The 26,126-nt window shown below is 38.3% G+C and overlaps 1 protein-coding gene across 14 annotated transcripts in view; it reads left to right on the top strand.

Moving 5' to 3' along the window:
- HUWE1 (HECT, UBA and WWE domain containing E3 ubiquitin protein ligase 1) overlaps positions 1-26,126 on the top strand; it is a 164,475-nt gene that overhangs the window by 5,525 nt on the left and 132,824 nt on the right. For 8 of the 14 annotated variants that reach the window (XM_055119785.1, XM_055119795.1, XM_055119799.1 and 5 more), the window contains 2 exons: positions 134-267; positions 625-749. The exons of 1 other annotated variant lie outside the window; for it this stretch is intronic. The gene's annotated coding sequence lies outside the window, so the exon portion shown is untranslated. Of the gene's footprint in view, positions 1-133; positions 268-624; positions 750-26,126 lie in introns of those variants that run through there. 5 more of the 14 variants (XM_055119788.1, XM_055119784.1, XM_055119787.1 and 2 more) reach the window with 3 other exon arrangements.

Genomic DNA, 26,126 nt, shown 5'->3' with positions numbered 1-26,126 from the left:
AGACTGCTCTATATTGTGGGAAACACAGAAGCCAAAGATTAATTAAGCATCAGTTTCACTCTTGTCATTCAGAACTAGAATAAATCTGGGAATGATAATTTAGGTGTTACCTAAAAGATTTAATTTATTCTAGGTAGATCTCTGAGAAGAGGAGGAAGAGTGACAATACCAGTTAAAAACTTTGTCTAAGATTCAGTGGCAGAGGTCAACTTGAATTGCCAAGGTGTTTATCGTTTTGTCTCCAACTATGGCCAAAAAAACATGAAGGTGAAAAAACAATTTTTGTGTGCGTTTTTTTTTTTCACAAAACATTTTACCATTAACTTAGTGTCAGTATACTAAGGTTTTGAGATTGTGTATAAATAGAAAATCACTATCCCTTTTATTTCATTTGGGTTGAGAACTGACATGAATTTTTAGGGGTGGTGTTTAAACAGAACAGCCTTAGCTGTTCTGAATTCTTGTTTCTGTTTAAAGCAGGTCCTAAAAATGCAAATTGATATGTGAGAGCTGTTGCTTAAGAAATAAAAACTGTGATTATGTTTGAACATTGATATAATGGCTAACTCCCCCACACCCTAATAAATGTGTATCTCTTCCCCATGCCCCACCTTTTTTTGATAGGTCGTCCAATAGCCTGAGCAAAGTGAGTTACTGTCCAGAGAAACCAGCAGACCAACTTCTTAAGGAAGGTTCGGGAAGCTTTTGGAATTTCCCACCAGGATGAGTATGATTGGCTGTGATTTTAGGTTAGTTTTGTAGATCTTTGTAGATGGTATTTATATTTTATTTTCTGAAATAGAGACGGTGTGTGTGGGGCGTCTATTGCCATTCTATAATTAAGCTACTTTGGTGTCTTCCATTGTTTGTGTTTAATGTAGCACTGCTTACTTTCTGTGTTTAAGTGTAGCTCATTACTGAATTAAACTGAATGCTGTCTGTATGTAGTTTTTAAATCACCAAAAGCATTTTTTAAAAATGACAAGATCCTACATCTAACCAATCCTTTTCTTAAAGTAATGAAAAAACTTTCAGCATGTAAAAATTGGATACTTCCATTTATCTGTCACCAACTTAACAGTTACTGATTGGCAGCTACCGATTTATTTCTGCCTACTAATCTTCTTCCCTCCCTGTATTATTTTAAAATAAACCCTTGCTATCACATTTTAATGTATAAAATAATTTATCTCCAAAAGATAAGAGTTTCTTAAACAATCAAAACCATCATGGTGAAGGAGATAGCTCAGAGGGTTGGAGCATGTTTTGTGTATGGGACCCCAGGTTTAATCCAGCCTAGCGCTGTTTTGGTCTCCCATCCCTCATTACCTCTGGGTGTGGCCAACAAAACCCTAAAACTATGATCTCAACTGAAGAAATAGTTATTTTTAAATGTCAAATATGAAACTAATGTTCAAATTTTTATATCTTGTTTGAATCACGATCCAAAGAAAATTCATTTAATCGCAAAGGAGGTTTGATAAGGCTTTTAAATCTTTTAATTTGCAGGTAACCTCCATTGGTTTTTTTTTTTCTTTTTGATTGTTGAAGAAATTATTCTAGAGTTCCCCCATTTGATGGGTAGATCTAATCGATTCTGACTAAATTAAACTAAATTAAAGACCTTTGGAACCCCCATTATAATAGAACAATGTCAGTAAACTGCTGTATTCCAATTTGAGTTGACATTGTTGGCCTAGGCACGTAACCCAAATAACTAGTTGGGTTTTTTTTTCTTTCTGTGACAGTTTGGTTTAATTAATATTTGACTTCCATGTTTTGGCCAACCTTACTTAGGTTTCACATGAAAAGCAGGCCTCTTGTTGGAAGAAGCTAATGTTTCCTAGATAAAGACCTGATTGTGCCTTTGGGGTATTTCATCTTGGTTTTAATTTCCTTAGATGCTTATTTTTATACTATCTTATAATGTTACTTTTAATCTTTTTATTTTTTTCTTGGCTGATTATTATAACATCTTTGATCCATGTCTAAGCTGTTGAACTTAGTAAAACAGTTTTTTGAAATGGAAATACTAAGCAGTTTTTGAGAACTTCCACTGATTTTCAGCTATTTTACAGAACCAGAGTTTTCCTATTGTTTTTCAATTTATTTCGTCTGGAAATTATTCCCCCCAGGTTAAAGATTTTTAAACTGTTCATTTCTTTCCTTTGTGCAGCACTGGCCATCCTGGGATCTACATATGTCCCTTCCGTGATCAAAGTCTAAGAAGGAAGCTTGACTTAAGGGGGTTACAGCAAGGCCAGTTTTGCCTGCCTTTAAATGAGTCATTTCAAGTTGAAGGTGCAAAGTGGGTGGAGGTTATGAATTAAATTTTTGAGGTATTAGATGAAATAATGACTGAATTATTGGTGCTATGGAACACGAGTTCAGGCTTTCCAGTTCTTTGTACATTAATGAAGGAATCAGATAACCAATTGAATGTTGAATATGTATTAAAGTGATTCTTCAGAATTGCAGTTTAGTCCACTAGTTTCACAAAAAGGAACATTAAACATAACTGGACCTAATAATTATCCCCGTACCCCAGTTTTCTATAATTAAGAAATTTGAACAAAGTCACTTAAAGGTAAACTAATCTTATCCTGACTTTGTGAAACTAGGATAACTGGATTTGGGGAACAAGGTAGGCATTTCTATGCTTTTATTATCTCCAGTTTTTAACAAGTTTACAATGGAAATGCTGTTTTTTTCCCTTACGTTGTAGATTTTAAATCAGGTTTTCAAACTTAATTGTTAAAATGTCAAATCTAGTTTCTTTGAAAATATATGCCCCTTACAGTTCATGTTACAGCCTCTCTGCTGTTAAAGTATGATGTGTCACTAACTATATTAGACTGCTCTACAGTGATCACACTATAAGTACTTGGACTCTGGTAATTTGCTGTATTGTTCTGAATTTTTTCTCAGTGACTGTTTATCAGATATTTATATGCTAATGTCAAGGATAATTCAGCTCAGAAGATTCTTTGCAAGCCCTCTCATTTGATGTGTCATAGGACTTGGGTTGTTAAAACCTGATGTACTTGTTGACCAGCTTGGTCTTCTGGTTATATGCTTTCAGGTAGTGAAGGAGTGACTATTGAGAAAGAAACAACTGTAGGTTTTGTTTGGTTTAAAGAACACCTGAGCGTTTTCAAATTTCAGTTTCCTTCGAAAGTTTCTATTACATAACTTTTAAAAAATTAGAATGACCCAAGGATTGATCTCAGCATAGGACTTTTGTTTTCCAATTGGAATTAGCTTCTCAGGAATTTGTCATTATGGAAGTTGACTTTGTCTAGTTTTCTGTTTGGACTAGATGAATGTGAAAATTCTTCAACCCCATGATTCTTTTTGTATAATCTTAGGTGTTGAAAGTGGTTTTTCCTTTTCAATATTTAAATGGCAACTAAAAGGGACCACTAGTAGCAGGGAAGTACAAATTTTCTATAATGTTTGTTTAGTCTAATGATTTAAGCTTCAAAGATTGATGTGAACTTTTATAAGTTTTTGTAACCCTTTTAACAGTTTTTTTAAAAATAAAATTTTATTGGTTTACCTTTGGCTTACAATTCTACAAAATTTTGAGACTATAGCCTCACTCATACCACCAGCTTGTTATCCCACTATCAGGATGACCCCATCTACTCATTCTACAATTTTTCTCTTTTTCTCTGTTAATGGCTATAGTTTTACAAAGTGTGAGCTTTAAAATTAAGTATTATTATAATTATATGTCAAATATGATTACTCTGGAAATATTTGGATATATTGAATTTGGTTCCTTCTTATGCTTGGGAACAGTTTTGGAAGAATGTTTTAGTGATTCCATTATTGTTTGTAATTGATTTCTACATTGATTTCTTATTTGTCTGTATAGGGAGGCATCAACTCGTTTATTTTGTTTTGTTTTGTGATTTGGGCCATACCCAGCAGTGCTCAGGGCTTACTCCTGGCTCTGCACTCAGTAATCACTCCTGGCAGACTTGGGGGACCATATGGGATTCTGGGGACTGAATCCAGGTAGACTGCATGCAAGGCAAGTGCCCTGCCCTCTCTACCTCTCTGGTCTAGTGAGGCATAGAGTCTTGATTTTTGCTTCTTCTGTCCTTCTACTAATTCTTTTTATTGCTTTCTGTTATTGAATTCTTATAGATGGAAAGCGCTGTCACTGTGGTTAAGAACATGGGCTCTGGAGCCAGCTCCTGGCTTCGTTTTCTGGCTCCATTTTTGTCGCTGTGTCATCTCATGAGATAATTATTTAATCTTTGTGTGCAGTTCTTAATATTGGAAATGGTATTGATAGTTTTACCTACTTGATGGGGTTTGGGGGAAGTTTATTCAGGTAATGTATATAAAGGGTTTAGAAAAATTATTCTAAAACTTTAGCAAGCATCAATATCATTTAGAGGGTTTGCTGAATCACAGATTGATATTTTCCACTGCAAGAGTTTCTTAATCTGTAGATTTGGAAGGGATATTTGCATTTCCAACAAATTACAGGAGATGCTGGTATTGATAGACAAGAACATGATGGAATCTGTCCATTCTTGGCATAGTGTGTTCATGTTTTTTTCTAAACTATTTTGGTCCTTACAAAAAATTTCCTGGGTAAACTGAGGTGTGTTAAAATGCATTTAAATGTGTAATTCACAATCCAGACAATTACCCACTTATAGTGTATAATGGTTTTTAGTATGTGTATAGCTGTTACCACATTTATTAAGAACATTTTTGTCAGCCCTAAAGGACATCTAATAGCCAGTAGTATTAGTAATAACTCTTCTATCTTTTCCAATCAATCTAATTATTTGCAGCCCTGATGTACTTTTGTCTCTACAGATGCCTCTTCTGGACATTTCATACAGCTTGCATGAGATTAAAATATTTTCCTTTTATTATGAAAAGGGATAGGGAAAACCATTCAAAGCACATTCATAGTTTAAGCAAGTACTTCTGTAGTCACCAAAGTCAGGAAAAAGATCTTAGAAGTCCTTCCATTACTCATCCTAACCATTGCATTCTCTGTCTTCAGAAAATATCTACTATTCTGACTTTTTATATAGCCAGTTATTTATATTTCCTTGTGTTTTATCATCCAAGTTTGCCTTCCTGAACACTGTCATTTGCTTTTTTGTTTATTTTTTGGACTACACATGGCTGTGCTCAGGGCTTACTCCTGGCTCTGTGCTCGGGGATCTCTCCTAGCTGGCGGTGCTAAGGGGACCATATGCAATTCCGGGAATTGAACCGGTAGGCTGCGTGCAAGGCAAGCACCGAACCCCCCTATGCTATCTCTTCAGTACTTGCTTTGTTTCTATAAAACTTGATTTGTCTTATTATAGCCTCTTCTTCCCCCTTTTTTAAATATTATATCTATTGAGAACCTCAGGCCTTTTGATATGTTAGATTTCCAAAAGACTAAACATGGCTGATAGCAAACTCAATCCTGGTCAGTATATTCCTGTTTCCTGCAGCTTTGGATCCAGAGGCTATAAATTCAAGGTCACTCCCTTTGGCAAGAATAATGCTGGTGGTGTGCTTATTCACAGCATTCATTATGTTACATTATTATTTTGCTTGGGGAGGAGGAATGGGGAACTGTTAACCATTACTGCCCAATGTATAGATCTATACATTGAAGGTTGCAAAATGGTGATGGTCTAAACCTGTCATTTTCTTGTATTAACTAGAATACTTTCTTATTAGGTGATGCAGTTTATATAAGATGGATGGAATTAACTAGATTAACTTTTCTCATGTTAATGGTCCTTTCAAGATCAATTTGTTTCCTGACATTCTCAAAAGATTTTTTAATGTATCTATGAAACTGAAGTTTTTCTCTAAACACTTGGTGGATTTCAATTCCTTGAAGTTTCAATTCTTAATGAAGTTTAATTCTACTTTTGGCCAGAGGGAAACTCTTCACAGTTGGTTCCTGATTTTTCTTGACAAGACCCTAATAATCTGATAAGCCTCTGTACTGTCTGAGGTGTTTCAGGCTCATGTTTGTTGTACATTTCTGCCCCAGACTTGGAATTGGCCAAAGACATTAAAATATGAATTAAAAGAAATTCCCTCTTTGACATAGATACATTTGCGCTTTGTACCCAGTCCCAATTCCATTTTACCTGAAATGTCCCCAGTCCCTGCCTTTCAAAGTTGCCACTTTTATTTTTCCTTATCTTTTTGAGTTTAGATAGAAAGGGTAGCAAAGTCTTGCTAAATAGAGCATGGAACTGGCAGTTCTGGTTCTGGGCCCTAGACACTTGTTCTGTGACTTTGGACAAATTTACAGTTGTACTCATCTGGTGAAAATGCTTCATGTATATCTGGGTTAAATGAGAAAAATGTAAGGTATGAGTACACTGTAAGTGGTCAGTAGATAGTAATTTATTTAACATGCTATTTCACTTAACCTCTCCAACAGCTCAAAGTTGAGTAGCGTCGGTGGTGAAATGATGTCCATTTAGCAAAGCCTGTCTTAACCCTTCAGGTCTGTGTTGGGGATTGTCAGTGGTGGGGAGGGATGTATTTTGTTCCTTTATCATTTTGGGTTGCCTCTGGCAAGTGATAAATGAGTGTTCCATGAGAGTAGTTTCTTACTTCAGGAGTTAATATTCATACCCTTGAAGGGTCTTACCCACTTCTTTTATGTTTTTTTATTACATAGGTTGCCTTGATCTCTGTCCACCTTGAGAGTCCCCCCCATTGTATTTTTAGTGAAGACTGTACTGTAACCCATAATGAGAATTAGTCATTAGTAACACCACTTTGACATAGTTAAGTAGTACCTCATATAGAAGTTCAGAAAAGAGGTAAATATACTATTTTAACATTTTACTTATTATATAAAGTATAATGAATGGTATATAAGTGACATGGTATATAAGTAAGGGATATGGTGACTCAGCTAATAAAGCACTTGTCTCCTGTGAAGCTCACAGTTTAATACTTGGCACTCTAAAAGAATATTTAAAAAACAATTCTTCAGAAAATTATGGGTAAGTGGAAATAGGAATAGGTTTTTCCTACAAAAGAAATCACTGCATCACTATCATCCTATTGCTCATCATTTTGCTCGAGCGGGCACCAGTAACGTCTCCATTGCACGGCTTGTTGTTACTGTTTTTATCATATCGAATACACCACAGGGAGCTTGCCAGGCTCTGCCATGCAGGCGAAATATTCCTGGTAGCTTGCCGGGCTCTCTGAGAGGAATGGAGGAATTGAACCCTGGTCGGCTGCGTACAAGGCAAATGCCCTACCCACTGTGCTATGGCTCCAGCCCACAAAAGAAATAGTTCAATAATTTTAAAAGTAACTAGAAAATGAAAAATGTAAATTAAGAGCTGGAGCGATAGTACAGCGGGTAGGGCATTTGCCTTGCACTCGGCCAACCGGGTTCAATTCCCAGCATCCCATATGGTCCCCTGAGCACCGCCAGGGGTAATTCCTGAGTGCAGGGCCAGGAGTGACCCTTGTGCAACACTGGGTGTGCCCCCCCAAAAAATGTAAATTAAAATAAAAAACTTTATAGTAAATTATGGCAGAAGTAAGTGAGACTCACATAACTGCCATTATTTTGGAAATAATTATGGCAAGTTTCAAAGACTATAAATTTCCATATATATGTTCATATATAGATGCATTTTATAATTATGGCAAATTGTTAGGCGGAATCGTCGATGAGAACTTAAACCTATTCTGTAGTATTTGCATTTGTTTCTAATTTTTTTTTTTTGCTTTTTTGGGTCACACCCAGCGATGCACAGGGGTCACTCCTGGCTCTGCACTCAGGAATTACCCCTGGCGGTACTCAGGGGACCATATGGGATGCTGGGAATCGAACCCGGGTCGGCCGCGTGCAAGGCAAGCGCCCTACCTGCTGTGCTATCACTCCAGCCCCTCTAATTTTTATATAAATAGATAGGATTGCCTGTCTGGCATGCACAGGACATAGGACCCCAGAACTACATGGCTTGTCTTGCACTGCTGGGTGTAGTATTTGGGAGCACAGACAAGGTTACTGGAGTCCCGTAAAATATACTTTTACAAAATTACAGAAAATACAACAAAAATCCATTCCTAGCCACACCTTCCTAAGTAAATCATTCAGAGGCTATTCCTTAGCTTGTGTTCCAAAGTAACTGTTGGAAGTGCTCAGAGAACCTTATGTGGTGCTGGGCATTAAACCTGGGGTCACCCAGCCATGCTCAGGGCTTAACTCCTGCTTCTATGCTAAGCAATTGAAAGTCAGCTATGTGAAGTGCAAGTGCCTTCACATAGCTGACTTTCTGCCTCTTTCACTCCCCCCCATGGGTACTTTGGTGGAACATTTTGCCTCAAGCCTTTTTGGTGAGGAAATAATATAGGTGAAGTTTTGGGGGATACTTTAATACTTGTACCTAGCATTACCTACCCCTCCATTTACCATAAATTGCTTTAATTTTTATTCTGTCATCATAGAATAAATTAATTATGTAAGTAGAAATTTAAAAATTACGGGATGTTCACACAATGATCTATTACTGCTTTTGTAATATTAAATGCTACTTGTTTAGTGTTCACTTGGATACTACTTCAGAGTTTATAAGTTCATCAAGCTACCTGTGGCGTATTCAATATGCCAAAACCAGTAACAAGTCTCATAGTGGAGACGTTACTGGTGCCCGCTTGAGCAAATCGATGACCAGCGGGACAACAGTGCTCTGGTGCTACTTTAGAATGGGACTTCAGTGTTTAATATTTATGGTACAGCTGTGCCACGTGCTCTACTAGAGTGCCAGTATCCCTCTCCCACTGCTTCTAAGGTCCCCCTGCCTTGGCTGGCTCAATTTTGTCATCAGTATCTAGGGCTTTGGTTTCACTAGCCAATGTCTAGTCCCTTGCTTACGAGCGATAATAGCACTTTGTCCTGGAATCTTTCAGTATAAGTTTTTGGGGGGTACTCCCAGGGTGGTGCTCAGGAGGTCCAGAGGCTCCAGCAGTTATTCTCTGCTAACAGGCTATCAACGCAAACCTGGCAGTGCTTTGGTGGGGGGAGAAGGGAAGCTTCAGTGTTTCACCCCATGTTGCTCTAGAATATTCTTAGGAAATTTCCTCAGGAAATGCAGTATGAAAGCATCTTAGGGTAAGCTTTGATAGACTTAGAGAAGAGCAGAAACCTGGATAGACAAAATACCATTGCTATTAATGGTTCTCTCCTTATAACTGTATTTTCTGCCATATTTTCAAGGGTTAGTTTGACTCTTCTGATGTAGAGTACCTTGCAGTTTGTTTAGCCAACCCCTGCTCTTTGCATTTCTTTAAATATCTTTGTTTGGGGCCAGAGAGATATTACAAGGTAAGATAATACTTCCTTTATATGGGGCTATAGTGCCCAAGACTGGTTCAAATCCCCGGGGTACAACAGGTCAGTCCTGAGCAGAGAGGTAGGAATAGTGTAGCCACTGAGCACTGGTGTGTGTGTGGCCCCGCCCCTGTATAGCTTGATGAGACCAGCCTTATAAGGAAGCAAATTATGGAGAGATGAGTATGTCATTAATGACAACTTTTTAATGCTTAGAAACTTCCTTTTAAAGTGTTAATTAAAGAGCTGTGATTCTGCTAAAGAGATCAGTGTTGAAACATTGTATACCTGAAAACCAATCATGAATGACTTTGTAATTTCAAGGTGGCTAAATAAAAGAACTGTGATGTACAGTTATTCATAGCCAGTCTTAGGCAGACAACATTCCAACACCAGTGTTAACTTCCCTCCACCATACACTTAGAATTTTTTATATTTTTGCTTTTTTTAATTAGAGGTAGATTGCCTTCATGGATGAATTAAAATCACTGACAAAAATATTACCTATGGCTCTAAAAATAGTTTTGGGGTCTGAGAGATAGTACAACAGGTAAGGTGTTCACCTTGCATGTGACCAACTTAGCACTTCACCACCCAATGTATTCCCTGGAGCACTGCCAGGAATAAGCCCTGAGTATGCTGATATAGCAAAAAAAGAAGCAAGCAAACAGTCTTCTCCATGTCTAACTGAAGAGCTGGATAGAATTTAGTATTAATCTCAAACTCTATAGGTCTAGATTTAGGGGGAAATAACATGTATAAGGTAACATGCCCCTGGTTAGTGGTGGGACTAAATACAGGTTACCTATTACAGCATAAGTTCCACTATGTTATTTTTCTTGGCCTAAAATGGAATTTGCCTCCTATTTCCAAATGAACTACCTGAAGTCTTGAAATTCAGAATAAGTGGTTCCCTTTTGTATAAAGAAAGTTGCCCCCAATAGTGGACATAAAAGGAGTAGAAAGATAAATGAGAAATTTAAAGGTTTTGCTCAGTGTCTTTACCCATTTGGTTGTTTTCAACAGGAGGATTGTTTGGAGTCTTTACTTGGCTTTTGTTTTCATGCATATGTATGGATGGATGCCAGATGCCAGTGGGTGGGACTGAAGTTTCTGCTAGTAAAACTTTCAGATTAAAATGACATTTTTATTTTTTTTACTTACTTATTTTTAATTACATTTTTAAATTCAACCTTTTCCCCTTTCAGCTTTTTAATTTATATTTTTATTTAATGCTTCATGTCTGAGGAGAGGGTATTTAGTTTTGGGGAAAGGGTCGCATCAATCAGTATAGGGGCTATTCCTACATTTTTGTTCAGGTCACCCTTTATAGTGTTTGGAGGACCTTGTGGTGCCAGGGATTTGAGCCAGGTTGGTAGAATCCTGGGCAAGTGCTTTAACTCTTGTACTAGTTCTCCAGCCTCCTTCCATCTATTTTAAATTATAAAAGTAGCATGTTTGCTATAAAAGAATTTAAACAAAGCAAGCATTTTGGTTCCCTGATGGCAGTCTGTGTTTGTTGGCAGTCACCTTTTGTTCATACCACACCTCAGAAATCCGTTGACAGGTCTCTCATGCTTTTCAGCATGTACACGAACTATGCTTATCTATTTATGCTTAATTGTGTATGTTTAATTGTTCATGTTATGGCTCACTTCCTTTCTTTTTAAGTGGTATTATCACATCCTAAAGTATCCATCTACTTTGATTTAATCATTTTTAGAAGATGTGTTTCTTCTGGACCAAAGGGTGTTATCGCGTGGTATATCCATTTAAACATTTCATAGATTACTGCCAAAATACCTCTAGAAAGGCTGTGTAGAATTGTCATTCCACTAGCATTATCTGGACTGGAGTGATAGCACAGCGGGTAGGGTGTTTGCCTTGCACGAGGCCATCCCGGGTTCTATTCCTCCATCCCTCTCAGAGAGCCCAGCAAGCTACTGAGAGTATCCCGCCCAGACGGGAGAGCCTGGCAAGCTCCCCGTGGCATATTCGATATGCCAAAAACAGTAACAAGTCTCACGATGGAGACGTTACTGGTGCCTGTTCTAGCAAATCAATGAACAGTGGGATGACAGTGCTATAGTCCTTTTTGTCACCTATATTTGCCAAAACTAGGTATCGTTGATCTTTTTCAGTGAGAAATAGCACCCCCTTTGATTTATTCTGGGTGGTAATTTTTTGTGCCGTACTTGGCAGTGTGCAGAGCTTACTCCTGGCTATGCACACAGGGCTCACTTCTCATGGCATCAGGGGACCATATGGGATGCTGAGAATTGAACTCCAGTTGCAAGGCAAATGCCCTGCTTATACTGTCTCCTGCTCCTTGAATAGCATTTAAAAATTATTAGTGACAATGAACAAAATGGTTTATATCCTACAAGTTGCAAGTCATTTTTTTCAGTTGAATTGTCTGAACTTTTGGACTGTTTTATGTATTATAATTATCATCCTATGGTTTAGAGTTTTATATATTCAGATCTCTTATTTTTTCCCTTATGTTTTCTAGATTTTGTCTTGTTGGAAGACCTTTGCTAGGTTACTAGGCTATTTTCCTGTGTTATCTAATACTTTCATAGGTTAGCTTTTGGTTCAATGATAGGAGGTAGCTGCATGCTTTTTTCATCAAAACAGTTTTGTAATAGCTCTTATTTTCCATTCTGAAAAGAATATTTGATCCTTAAAAGGGCTGGAGATAGTACAGTAAGTAGGATGTTTGCTTTGCATGCAGCCAACTGGGTTTGATCCCTGGTGTCCCATTTGGTCCCCTGGGCCCTGCAGGGCTGATCTCTGAGCTGATCCCTAAGTGCAGCTAGGAATAAACCTTAAGCACCACCCAAAGCAAAGTAGCTGAAAAGTGAATTACTTAGGAAAGTGTAGATTTTGTTCCTAAAGTTGAAATTATTGGCATGTAGAAAACTAACTTTATTACTTTCTGATTTAGTTTTTGAGTATAAATTAGATTGTTCGTGTTTAGTACCTAACATTTGCCTTGAAGGTAAAGTATTAAGGACAGTGCTTCAAGGGATAATTGGTTATTCTGGTCTCATTTTACATAAGAGGCACAGATTGTCCTAAGGTGACAAGGTCAATTGATCTCAAAGAAATTTTCAGGAGATATTTTTCATATTATAGATTAACAACTGATTGGTTTATTTAAATTAAGACATTAGAAGTAATTATGTGCCATACTGTGTGTTAAATTTACTCAGCCAGTGTCAATTGTATGTTGCAGGAGATCTTTTTTCGTAAAGGCTTTATTTTAAAAGCTTTCTTACAGTGAACTAATTTGATCCTCATAACTGTGTAATTGGACTTATTTTTATACTGAAAGGAAGTTTGTTGCCACATGGATTATTGCTACAAATAACTTCTTATTTTCAAACTAGAATCTTCTGCTCTGTTTTTCCCAATTTCATTTGAACTGGTTTACAATTTAGTATTTAAAGCACTTGATTTAAAATAGCCTGTGTAACCTGAATATTATTAAGTAGACTAGCACTGTAGCAACTGTCGTTCCATTGTTCATCGATTTGCTTGAGCGGGCACCAGTAACATCTCCATTGTGAGACTTGTTACTGTTTTTGCATATCAAATATGCCACGGGTAGCTTGCTAGGCTCTGCCATGCAGGCAATATACTCTCGGTAGCTTGCCAGGCTCTCCGAGAGGGATGGAGGAATTGAACCCGGGTCGGACACGTGCAAGGCAAATGCCTACCCGCTGTGCTATCACTTCAGCCCATTAAATAGACTAACTTTGAAGAATTGTAATTAATTTGAAAACAAGACCTGAAGCTTCAAGACTCAACTAGTTGAGTTTAACTTTTTGGTTAATGTCAGTAATCGAGATGAAATCTCTTCAGATTTTTATGTATACTATTTGTTGATATATCATTAATTATATTACCTAATAATATTTATTAACATATACTTTATTTTCTCCTCATGCAGATAGCTTATAGAAAAGCAGAAAGAAAACTCGTTTTATATTTGGTTAGGGTTTGTGTATCTAACATCCAGCATAACATTGTTGCTAATTGTTAATGTGGTACTATAAGAAGTAAAAATATGGTAAGAATGATATGGCTTAATACTTTGCCTGTTACAATCCTAAGTGATAGACATGATACTCATTTTACATTAGGCTTTAAACTTAGGTACAGCTCAAAATATATTTTATACAAATAACAGTAAATGGAATATAAGCCAAATTTTCTTTGACTCCCAACTTTCCATTGTGCAGTTATACTTTACCTTTAAATTTCTATCTTTAAATTTAAAAATGAATAATAATCATATCATAAACACGTAGAGTAGCAAATACATCTCTGAGGGATCGCGTCCTTCTCATATAGAGATGTATCTTTTGTGAGATTTGAAAGTTTGATGGCACATGGCTCACACTTGAACGTGGTTTAATTAAGACAAATTGGCCCAAATATCAACAACAAAAAATTTTTATACTATAGACATGTTGCACGTATATGTCTTTGTAAACCTAGAAGAATAAAAACTGGAGCTGAAGAACACAAAAGGGTTGGAATTTTGTTTCTTTGCTTTCTTGCAGCTTATTGTAGTTGGTAGTAGCCATTAGTGGGAGTGCAGGGAATATATGACACATTTCTTAAATGAAAGTTGTTTTTTTTTTTTTGCTTTTTGGGTCACACCTGGCGATGCACAGGGGTTACTCCTGGCTCTGCACTCAGGAATTACTCCTGGCGGTGCTCAGGGGACCATATGGGATGCTGGGATTCGAACCCGGGTCGGCTGCGTGCAAGGCAAACGCCCTCCCCGCTGTGCTATCGCTCCAGCCCCCAATGAAAGTATTTTAAAGCTAAGTATTGTCTTGAATGTGTTTCTGTGGGGTGAGAATTTCTAAGTGTTCTTCAGATCATAGACTGAGTTCTATCAATGATACATTGAAGCATATATAAACACTATGCAGCTTTTCTATAGAATTTCAGGATTTGGTGAGGTGTGGGTATACTCCTGGCTCTTCTCAGAGATCACTCTAGTGGTGCTCGGGGGACCATATAGGAGGTTGGCAATCAAACCCAGGTCAGTCACGTGCAAGGCAAGTGCCCTAACCTGATGTAGTGTCTCTGGCCTCACAATTTTTTTTCATTAATGAATCACCCTAAGGTACAGTTACAGACTTACAAACTTTCGTGCTTGCGTTTCAATCATATGATGGTTGAATACCCATATCTCTACCAGTGCCCATTCTCCACCACCAGTTATCCCAGTATCCCTCCCACCATTCCCCCCCCCCGCCTCTGTGGCAGACCATTCCCTTTTGTTCTGTCTCTCTCCTTTAAGTGTTGTGGTTTGCAATAGAGGTATTGAGTGGCCATTGTGTTCAGTCTATACTGTACTTTCAGCATGCATCTCCCATCCCGAGCGGGTCCTCTAAACACCCTTTACTTGGTGTTCCTTTCTCTATCTGAGCTGCCTTTTCCCTCCAGCATGTGAGGCCGGCTTCAAAGCCATGTAGCAGACCTCCTGGTACTTATCTCTATTATTCTTGGGTGTTAGTCTCCCATTCTGTTACTTCATATTCCAGAGGTGAGTGCAGTCTTTCTGTCTGTCCCTCTCTTTCTGACTCATTTCACTTAGCATGATACTTTACAGTTGATCCACTTATATGCAAATTTCATGACTTCATCTTTTCTAACAGCTGCATAGTATTCCATTGTGTAGATGTACCAAGGTTTCTTTAACCAGTCATCTGTTCTTGGGCACTTGGGTTTTTTCCGAATTCTGGCTATTGTAAACAGTGCTGCAATGAACATACACGTGCAGATGTCATTTCAGCTATACTTTTTTGCATCTCCGGGATATATTCCCGGAAGTGGTATTGCTGGGTCAAATGGGAGCTCAATTTCTCATTTTTTGAGAGCGTCCATACTGTTTTACAAAAGGGCTGAACCTGTTGGCATTCCCACCAGCAGTGAAGGAGGGTTCCTTTCTTACCACATCCTTGCCAACACTGGTTGCTTTTGTTCTTTTGAATGTGGGCCAGTCTCTGTGGTGTGAGATGATATCATTGTTGTTTTGATCTACATCTCCCTGATGAAGAGCATTTTTTCATGTGCCTTTTTGTCCCCACAATTTTTCTGGTAATCCTTCAATGTATGGCTAGAAGAAATCTTAAGATTTTCTCCATTTGTCATGGAGGATATAGAAATTGCTATTTTCATCCTCTCTAGTATATTGTTTACTAGATTGAAGCACTATACCAAAGGTGAAAGCTAATTGTTTGACTTTTTAAAAAAATGTTGCCTGCTTTATGCAATCTTACTCTCTAAAAAACTAAATTAAAAAAATGTCAATAGGACTTGGGCCAGGTGATAGCTCAAGTGATAGGAATACATGTTTAATATGTGCAAGCCATGTTCTGTCCCTGGCGCTGGTTGTCCTTTCCTCCCAACACTGATGGCCTCCAAGCACCACTGGGGGTTGTAGCCACTATTTAGAAAAATATGGTTTGTGTTATACGTATTTATACACCGTTTTAATCTTACAACTGTACCTTTTGCTTTGACATTAGAAAACTATAACTGCATTTTGACTACTGATGATTATTTTAAGAATTATTTCAATTTTAATATTCTAATTTTCCTTTGCTCTGAAAAAATTTCACACTTTTTGTTTGTTTTGGCCACCTGACAATTCTGGGGCACTGTATGTGGTGCTGAGATTCAAATGAGGGTTGTAGATTCAACCACAAAGTAGGCAAAGCACGTTAATCTTTGTAGTGTCTCTCTGGCCTTCTCTAAATTTTTTACATGTGTCTACCTTGTAGTACTTCTCATAATGCTCAAGATATAATTTGTTTGTAACTTTTCATTGAATCAGAAAATGTAAGCGGAATGATTGATATATATTGATTTTCTTTAAATTTTTACCGAAAGGGCCAGAGAGATAGTACTACTGGTAAGGCACTTGCCTTACATGTGGCCAATCAAGTTCAATTCCCATCACCACATATAACCCCCTATCTCTGCCTGGAGTGATCCCCGAGTACCACTGGGTGTGGAAAAAAAAACCATTTTTTTACTGAGAGTTTAATCCAACTTTTTTTAGCTTTGATGAACATTGACTAGTCTCATTAATTGACTTAGTGACATGAATTTAAAGATAAATATAATACTTCTCTACTCATGCATAACTCTAATGCGAAGACATATCAACAAAGAAATGTGCTGATTGTGAGCATCTGTGGGACACGGTGGGGACAGGAGGAAGTAATCAATTTTACTCTGGGAGAAGAGATATTGGAAAGAGTTTATATAGGGGGTGTTATTGGCTGGATTTTTAAAAATTATTTTTAATTGAATCACCACGAGTATTACAAAGCTGTTCATGATTGTGTTTCAGTCATGTTTCAGCATGTATCTCTCCACCAGTGCACATTTCCCACCACCAATGTCCAGTTTCCCTCCCATCATCCACCAACTCCCCCCAGCCTCAGCCTGCCTCTATGACAGGCCTGCCTCTCTCTCCCCATCCTCTCCTTTCTCCCTTCTTCCCTCACTCTTCCTCTTTCCCTCTATCCCTCTCCTTTTAAGCATTATGGTTTGCAATACGGATACTGGAAGGTTATCCTGTATATCCCTTTACCTACTTTCAACACTCAGTTCTTGTCCAGAGTGATCATTTCCAACTATTACTGTCATACTGTACCCTTCTCTATCTTAACTACCTTTGACCCCTCCCAGTCTTGTGGTAACTTGACTAGTTTTCCTGGCCCCTGTTTTCCCTGGCTTTGGATATTGGTCTCATACTATTTTTTATGGGTGGTTTTATTTAATTTTTGGTTTTGGGGCCACATCAAGCAGTGGTCAGAGCTTATTCCTGGTTCTGCACTCAGGAGTCATTCCTGGATGCCTCAGGGGACCATATGGGTTGCTGGTGATCAAACCCAGATCAGCTGTGTGCAAGGCAAGCACTCTACCCACTTTACTATTGGTTTGTGGACCAGGCGGTATTTTTTTACCTATGCTCTTAAGAAAGAGACTCATTTTTTAAAAATTTTTATTAGTGAATCACCGTGAGATACAGTTACAAACTTATGAACTTTCATGTTTACATTTGATTTACATCCCTCCACCAGTGCTCATTCTCCTCCACCAATGTTCCAAGTGTCCCTCCTACCACCCCACCCCCCACCCTCACCCCCCCCCACCCTGCCTCTGCGGCAGGGCATTCCCTTTTGTTCACTATCCTGTAGGGTGTTGTAGTTTGCAATAAAGGTATTGAGTGGCCATCATGCTCAGTCTTATAGTCTACTTTTGGTACACAGTTTTCAACCCGAGTGGGTCCTCCCAACATTCTCTACTAGGTGTCCCCTTCTCTATCTATCTCAACTGCCTTTTCCTCCAGCATATGAGGCCAGTTGCCAAGCTGTGGGGCAGACCTCTTGGTTCTTATCTCTACTACTCTTGGGTGTTAGTGTCCCATTTTGCTACTTTATATTCCACATATGAGTGCAATCTTTCTATGTCTGTCTCTTTCTTTCTGACTCATTTCACTCAACATGATACTTTCCATGTTGAGCCACTGATATGAAAAGACTCAATTTTTTAAGTAGTAATTCCTCTTTGCATCTCACATCTGAATTCCCACATGAAAAATATTTGTATTGGGGACTTTTAGTGGTTATTTTATTATAGGAAGGTAATATAGTTGCAATAATATTAAAGGTTTATGATTCTGCTGTACAAAATTACTGCACCTCCACTGCCACCAAAGTGCAGAAGACCCCCCCATTACTTCAATATAACAGAAGCTCTTTAAAAGCTAGGGTTGGTTAAAGCTTTGGGGGAGTAAGTAGGAATATTATGTAACATCATGTTTCTGGTAATACAGGTAAACAGGGACCATCCAGTTTCTAGAGTTACTAGATACTAGGTTTGTTAAGGACTATGCACTTAGGATTTATGTATAATTTTTGGTTGAGGGGGATTGACTGTAAGCAATACAGATGGTGGAACGGAAGAATACTGATTTAAAATACTTTTAATTCATGAGATCTTCAAACATACAAATAGAAAACAATATAATAAGCCTCCATTACTCAGCTTCAGTAATAATCCTGATTGTTATTATATTCTCCTCTCTTTCCAGTTAGATTCACGAGTGAGTCACAAATGGCCAAAGCATAGGCTTGTTCTTCAAGCCCAGGTACTCTCTTGAACATGTATCTTGCTTGCTTAACTTTATGCATCTTTGCTTTTTCCACTCTGGAGAAGCTCATATTTTTTTTCATAAATATATACTTCCACTTTTTTCCCCTCAGTTCTAAGTTTCATTCAATTAAAAACTAGCTTGCTTCACTAAAAATGACTGAAGCATAATTAATAATATCTAACAGATTGCTTCTCAAATCTGGGTGTGCAGCCAAGAAGTTATACTTCATCTTGAAGTCTTTAAAATAATCATCAGGACTGGAGAGAATATAGTGGGTTGGGCACTTGTCTTATCTGTGGCCCCCTTAGCCCCAGCATGAGTGATCCTTGAGCACTGCTGGGTATGACCCAAAAGTCAAAACACAGCCAAAAAATGATCTTCAAAATGAGTACCACCCATCACCATGCATGGATTTTTGATGAGAATTTTGAAAACCTTTTATAGCCAGGAAGACGTTTCCAAGGGCTGAGTACATGCTTTGCATGTGGGCGTAATGGGTTTGATCAAAGCACAGCATGGTCCCTGAATACCATTGGGAATGACCCCTGGACACTACCAGGTGTGGCAGCTTTAAAGTATGTATGTAGCACAGGGGCCTGGAAAGATAGTGCAGTGGGCAGGGCATTTGCCTTACATGAACCCCAGAGTGTAGAGCCAAGAGTGACCCCTGAGCATTGCATGGTGTGGTCGGAAAACAAAAAATGTACAGTACTAGGTATAGTTGCCATGTTGTGTGTTATCATGACATTTGACCTTTTTCATCCGTTTTGTCTACATCTCCAGTCCTACCTCCATGTTTTCTGTATTTACAAGATAGGCTTAGGTTTTGTTTTGTAAATTAGATCATATATTTTTCTTTATCTTACCTGTGATGTTGCCCTCCATATGGCAAGATTTATTTTTTTGTGGATGAATAATATTTAATCATGTGATCACTTTAGTTTTTAGGGGGTTTTGTTTGTTTTATAGTTCTGTGAATAAAATCCAGGTCTCATACATGTAGGGTATAAACTTTTATCACTGAGCCATATTCCCAGACCTTGAGTCCTTTTTTTCAAGGTAAGAGTTGTGAAGCTAAGAATTGGTCAAGCTAAGAGTTGTCAATTATCTTTTTTTTACAAATTTTATTTATGGAGAAAAAAATTAGAAAGCAGGACCTACCATGTGCTAATTGGAGAGTGAGGAGTCATTTCATTTTAACAGATGCTAAGTTTAATAAATAACAATTTTAACAGATTTTAGGGCTAGAAGCAGTTTTCTTTGTCTTGTGTGTGTTTAACAGATTTAGGTTTAAAAAATCAGGGGGTGTCAGGTTGATTTTTTTTTCTGCCATGTGTGAGGCTACAGGTTTGACCCCATTTTGAAAAAGAAAGAAGTCCATTCCTCAACTGTAGAATGGTTTTGGAGATTAGTGGGAATGTTGAGTAGAAGAGTCGAAACAATACTTAGAAAGTTCTAGAGACCAGAAAGAACTTTGTGTTCAGAAACTAAATGGGAAGGATAATGTACAGAAAAGATATGGAGAAAATTACAGAACACAAAATATGTTAAGGTCCTGGGGGTTGTGTGTGTATGTAATTGATTTTAGGAAGACCATTGTAAGCTTTTAAACAAGGAAGTATGTTGGACTGGAGCCATAACATAGTGGGTAGGGCATTTGCCTTGCACGTGGCTGACCCGGGTTCAATTCCTCCAAAACTCTCGGAGAGCCTGGCAAGCTCCCCGTGGCGTATTCGATATGCCAAAAACAGTAACAGTCTCACAATGGAGACGTTGCTGGTACTTGCTCAAGCAAATCGATGAACAACGGGACTACAGTGCTACCATGAGCTGATTTTGAGATTTTTTGGGGCGGGGGGGTGCTCTGGAGAATCTGTTGGATGAAACTGTAGAAATGGCGAGAACATTTGTCAGTATTAAGGAAACAGTTGCACAGAAGCTAATTTGTTCATGTTCCTACAATGGGAGATGATGGTACAACAGGAATACTAACCTTGGTTTCCAGATTTTGAGACTGTATTCTGGTTTGGTACTCCTCAAACTTGAATGTATGGATCTCCTGAAAAGGTCTTACAAATACAACTTTTAAAATAGAAATTGATTCTTTGGGTGTGGCTAGGACCTGAGATTCTGCATTTTTATTTTCTATCAGTTGTGATGGCATTGCTGCCTATTTATCCTTTGAGTAGTAAGACTGATCTGCCACGATCTGTCAGGTTTGAAAATTGCAACTTTCCTTTGCTCTTAAGCTGATTCAGTATTGAAACCAGCAGTGTTATGAAAATCATCTCACAATGTACATTAATATTGAAAGTTATTCTAAATCCGATCAAGTGGAGGTGATTGCTATAGAATGGAGTAAGCTTTTTATTGGGAGGGTAGTTGTGCCACACTGAGGTGTAGTGCTCGGTGACTATACCTGGCTCTGTTCAGGAGTGACCCCTGGCAGTATTTTAGGACACCATATGTGATGCCAGGGTCTCAAACTGGGGTCAGCAGAATGCAAAGCAAGGGTTTTAACTCCTGTATTGTCTCTCTGGCCCCAAAAATGGGTCACCTTTTACAGGGTGACTTCCCTCAATACATTTTAATTATATGCCCTGTCTTTCTGCAAATTCTACAAAATCTAGATCCAGACCACAAGGTAATGGAGTTTGGGGGAATGAGAAAGTGAAAAATGAAATGGAGAATTAAAGCTTTTAAGTAATGGTGATAGCTGTGAATGGTAGCTCGTAACAATTTCCTTAATGCTGCTTTGCTTTCTAACTTTAGGAAGAAATGCCTGTTATCCCGAGAGAGTACTTGGTGTTCTGCTGTGTCATTTCAGGGAACTTGTTCAGAAATAACTTCTTTGCATTGGACTTTCTAAAACGTTTATTTTGTGTTATTGGAGAGGGTATCCCAAGCATTGCTCAGGAGGCCCAGAGCAGGGTCCCCTCCTGCCAACCAAGCTTATGGTTCAGTATGAGAGTCAGAATGCAGTTCTGTTAGGTCCTTGCAGTGTCAGGCATTCCCTAGGCCACCCTGGAGGTGCTCAGTGGTCTGGCAGTGCTTGGAACCTACAGTGCTGTGTCTGGTAATACTTGAACAATTTTGTGCTGATGAATGAACTGAGATCTACTATAACCACTAACCACCAGCCCCATGGGGTTTTTTTAATCTGCTGAGATTTTTTACCTTTTTTTTTTCATCTAACTGTAAAAGGTAAAATTCATTGCATAGTTATTTGGGTGAGTGGCAGCATTCCTGGTAGATAAGGGACCTTATGCCAAGGATTGTACTTGAAGTTCCTTCAATGCAAAGCAAACCCATTTATTTGAACCACCCCATACCATTATTTGGGATCGTGGTTGAAATAAATGTCTGTACCCTAATAAATTTCCTTTACACAGTGGAGCTGTTAGTACCATTACTTGGCAATATGAGTGTCCATATGGAAGGTAAATCCATTTGTAACATTACCCACAATTACTGGAACTTTTTTTCCTTCACAGAGCAAGATTTTCCAAAATAATTTGGGAAATACCAGCCTGAGAACTGGTTACCCCTGAATTGACTTGGTCTAATACTACCCTTTTCACAAAAGAAATTACTCAGCACCCCCCAAATATACCAGAAGTTAGTTGCTCTTGCCACATCCATTGCTTCAGAGCCTTTAGTGAAAATGGTGTCTCACACTTAGGAAAAGCTACCATGTAATATAGCAGTCTAAAAATACTCCCTCCCCTGTGTACCACCAGAAATGAGTGCAGAGCCAGGAGTAATCCCTGAACATCATCGGGGGTGGCCCCAAAACAACAACAACAAAATCCCCTGTTCTCAAGAAGAGCAATGAATGAAATAACTTTCAAGTTTTATTTATTGACGGCTGAGTAGATAAGGATCACTAGGATATATATATCCTATATATATATATACACTATATATATAGACTAGGATCAGTATACTTGTTGCAAAGATGTGTGTTTGTCCATTTTGCCTGTGTTTTAAATTGGGTGACTATCATCTGAATGTGTTAATGAAAAGTTTGGAACTCTAAACTGGAAACTGAAAAATTTAGACCTACTTGATCTCCTAGAATCTTAACACTTAGCTAATGGGACCTAAGCTTGATCACAGTTGCAATTTTTGCACTTAGAGCCATTGATTAAAAATAGTGTGAAGCTGTCTAGAAGTCATTTTGTTACCAGAGTATCCAGAGTCTGGTATTGGCAGACGAATCATCTTCAATTAAACTGTGTCTATTCAGAGTCCTCTGCTGTAGTTCTATTCTACTTAGGCTACCTACAGTCATTCCTCATGTTTTTCTGAGTGTGAATTGCTAAACCTTTCTGTTGATTCTTTGAGCAATTAGTTAGTCGCCTAGTAAGCCACTTTTCTGCTTTATCTAGTTGAAAGTTTTTTCAAGCAAGATTCCTGGAGTTATTTATATATTCTATATACTATACATGGCTTGTAAAATGTTTTTGGATTTCCCCTTTTTAAATAATTGGTTTTAAAAAGAAACATAAATGATATGACATTTGTTTTGAATGTTAGCATAATAATTAAATATTAGCATATATTGTGAAATGATTACCATAACGAGTACTTAATAGTTAAACATCGATCACCACAGTTAATAAATTTTTTCTTGGGATTAAAACTTTTAAGATCTATTCTGAGAGCCACTTTCAGATATGCAATAAATTATTAACTAGTTATGCTAATAATTACACATCATGGTTTCATTTATAAGCAGAAATTTGTATTTTTTGGTTTCACTACCTGTTTCTCTCCTCCCTGCCCTCTGCCTCTGGAAAACCCAGTCTGTTCTTTGTACTTAAGAATTTGGGTATTTTGATTCTGTTTTAGAGTCCATATATAACTGAAATGATACAGTATTTCTTTCTCTGACTACATGTATGTGTCACATTTTCTTTATCCACTCATACATGGAGAGATACTCAGTTTCCTCATCTTGGTTATTACAAATATTACTGCAGTCAATAGAGGAATGCAATTACCAATTATATGTAAAGTATGAGACAGGTTCATCTTCTTGCCTTTAATTGTCCATTTGTTCAGGCCTCATTGATAAAACACTCCTTTGGGGGTAAAGAAAGAACATGTACCTGCTTTGCACACAGCTAACCTAGCACTATATTCTGTAAGCCTCCTTGAGAGTAAATCCTGAGCACAGGTTGGGTATAACCCAAAAGCAAAAAAACAAAACATCAAAATGACCCATTTGATTTACTCCTTCACTTGTGTTAGGTAGGCCTATTTGCCTGGGGCTAACTTCTTGATTCTTTGTTTTGGTCTGTTCCTATATTTGATTATCACATAATCACATAATCTTCAGTATTGTAGGTATCCATATGAAATATATGTAAAAAAATTAGAGGGATTCCTTTTTAAGAAATTTGTTTTAACTGAGTTTCTTTGCCTTTGATATATATTCTTGCCTTTGAATATATATACTAAATTCTGGAATCTCAGCTTATTTGCAGAGAAAGTCTTGCTGGAATTTGGATTGAACTGCATTGTCTTTGTTTCAGTTCAGGGAGAATTGATAATCTGTATTTTGAGGGTTTTTTTAAAAAAAAAATATTTATCTGTGGGAGTGGGATTTGGGCCATACCAACCACTCCACAGGGGCTATTCTTGCCCCTTTGCTAAGAGTGACCCCTGGCAGTTCTAGGGGACCATATGTTGTGTCAGGGATCAAGGAAGGCAAAACACCTTAACCCCTGCCCTGTCTCTTTGGTCCCACTATATTTTGAGTTTTAATCTTAGTACTGATACAGCTCATTTTTTAAATCAACAGTTTGTAGATTTTTGTTCCCATTTTGGGGCCACATGCAGTGATGCTCAGGAACTATTTCTGGCTCTGCTTAAGAGTGATCCCTGGTTGTGCTAGGAGGATCGTATATGGTAACAGGGATTTAAACCAGGGCTATGGCTGCAATAGCTTCATTTAAGGCAAGTACCTTGCTGTAAAAAACTAAAGCTCGCTGAAGGGCGCGTGCACTTGCGGGCTCTCAGGGCAGCTGTGTCTCACCGCCCACGGTGCTCTGGAACTGCTGTGTATGGGCTGGATCGGGACAGCTGTTGGCCAAGGACAGGCAAAGGAAGAACGAGGACCAAGCTGGTTTCTGATTAGTTACAGTTTATTCAATCTTCCATCTTTCTCATCTCCTGCACTCCCAGCTCCATCCTCTCTCTCGATCTCGATGCCTTTCTCTGCATCTACTCCAGCCTCTCCCTGGCTTCTCTGTCTCTCCTCCTACTTCTCTCTCCCACCTTGCCCTGTAGGCTACACCCAGCCAGGGTAGCAAAATCAACATAAGAAAGCTCTTCCTGAGGGCAGGGCATTCCAAAGCCCTTCCTGACTCTTAAGGTTTTTTTTCCTTTCCTTAGTCCAAACACTTATTAACATCTTAATACTAGTTGTTTTCGTATGGACATAGCTAGAGATACATTGAGGCTTGCAAGGCAGCTCTCCTGGCAACATCTTGCCACAGACTCAGACTACAGCACTCAGGCCAGATTAATCATCCCTAACCCTAGCAGGGTCCGAATCTGGTTATCACTGTTTGGATCATGACAGCATTTGTCCATGACCAAGCTCTTAACTTATAGTTAAGCATTAGATACTTTGGCCAGGCCCATCTCGATGCCAGGGTAGCACACAACTCACTGCTTGCCCTGGGTCCATCTCGTCCCTCATCGGGACCCTGCTTTTGGGGGTGCTAGGAAGTAAGGGCAGCTGAGGCTTAGGTTGAGAGAACAGATGCCCAGGAGGAAAATATCATGTAGAGTCAAATGACTCCCAGGTTATAAAAGCATAGCATTTGCTAAGTCTTCCTGTGTCCATACAAAAAGGACATTGCTCTGAATAAACTATGTAAAGGACTCAAGGAGAAGAGAAAAACAGTATTTGCAAGTCAACAGAACACTAAGAAAGAAGTTACAAATAAACACAGGAGTGGGAGCACTGTAACGGGAGTAATCCAATAAACCTAAACTACCTGAAGCTATGTTATCCTACACCTTACTGCCTGTATTCTTTCTCTAACTTCACAATTTATGATTTTTATCATATAAGTATTGTACATGTTTTGTGAGATATAAACCAAGTATTTCCAAAATTTTTTGGCAATTAGAAGTGGTGATATACTTTGTTCCCCTTCAGTTTTTCCCCTTGGTGGTTGCTCAGACTTTATTCCTAGTTCTGTGCTCAGGGATCACACCTGGTGGTGCTCATGTGACCATATCCATTGCTGGATATTGAAATGGGGTCAGCTCCTATGCAAAAGAAGCAGATTAATCCCTGTACTTGCTCCCTGGCCTGTAGTGTTATGCCATTTCAAAGAACATTTGAAATCCATATATCCTTTGTTAGTAAATAGAAATGGTATTAATTTTCTTGTGTCATGAAATTTTGCCGAGAACACTTATTCTGGGAGATCTTTTGTAGATCCTTGGGCTTTCTGCTTATATAAGTCTTTGTTATATGAAATAAATGGGGACATTTTATTTCTGATTTGTATATCTGGCACTTTTCTTACTGCAATGGCTAGAACTTTCAACATT

Source organism: Sorex araneus, chromosome X (genome assembly GCF_027595985.1).
Source record: "Sorex araneus isolate mSorAra2 chromosome X, mSorAra2.pri, whole genome shotgun sequence".
NCBI classification, from domain to species: Eukaryota; Metazoa; Chordata; class Mammalia; order Eulipotyphla; family Soricidae; genus Sorex; species Sorex araneus.
The sequence above is the reverse complement of the archived record's forward strand: the minus strand, read 5'-3'. Positions and strand labels throughout refer to the sequence as shown.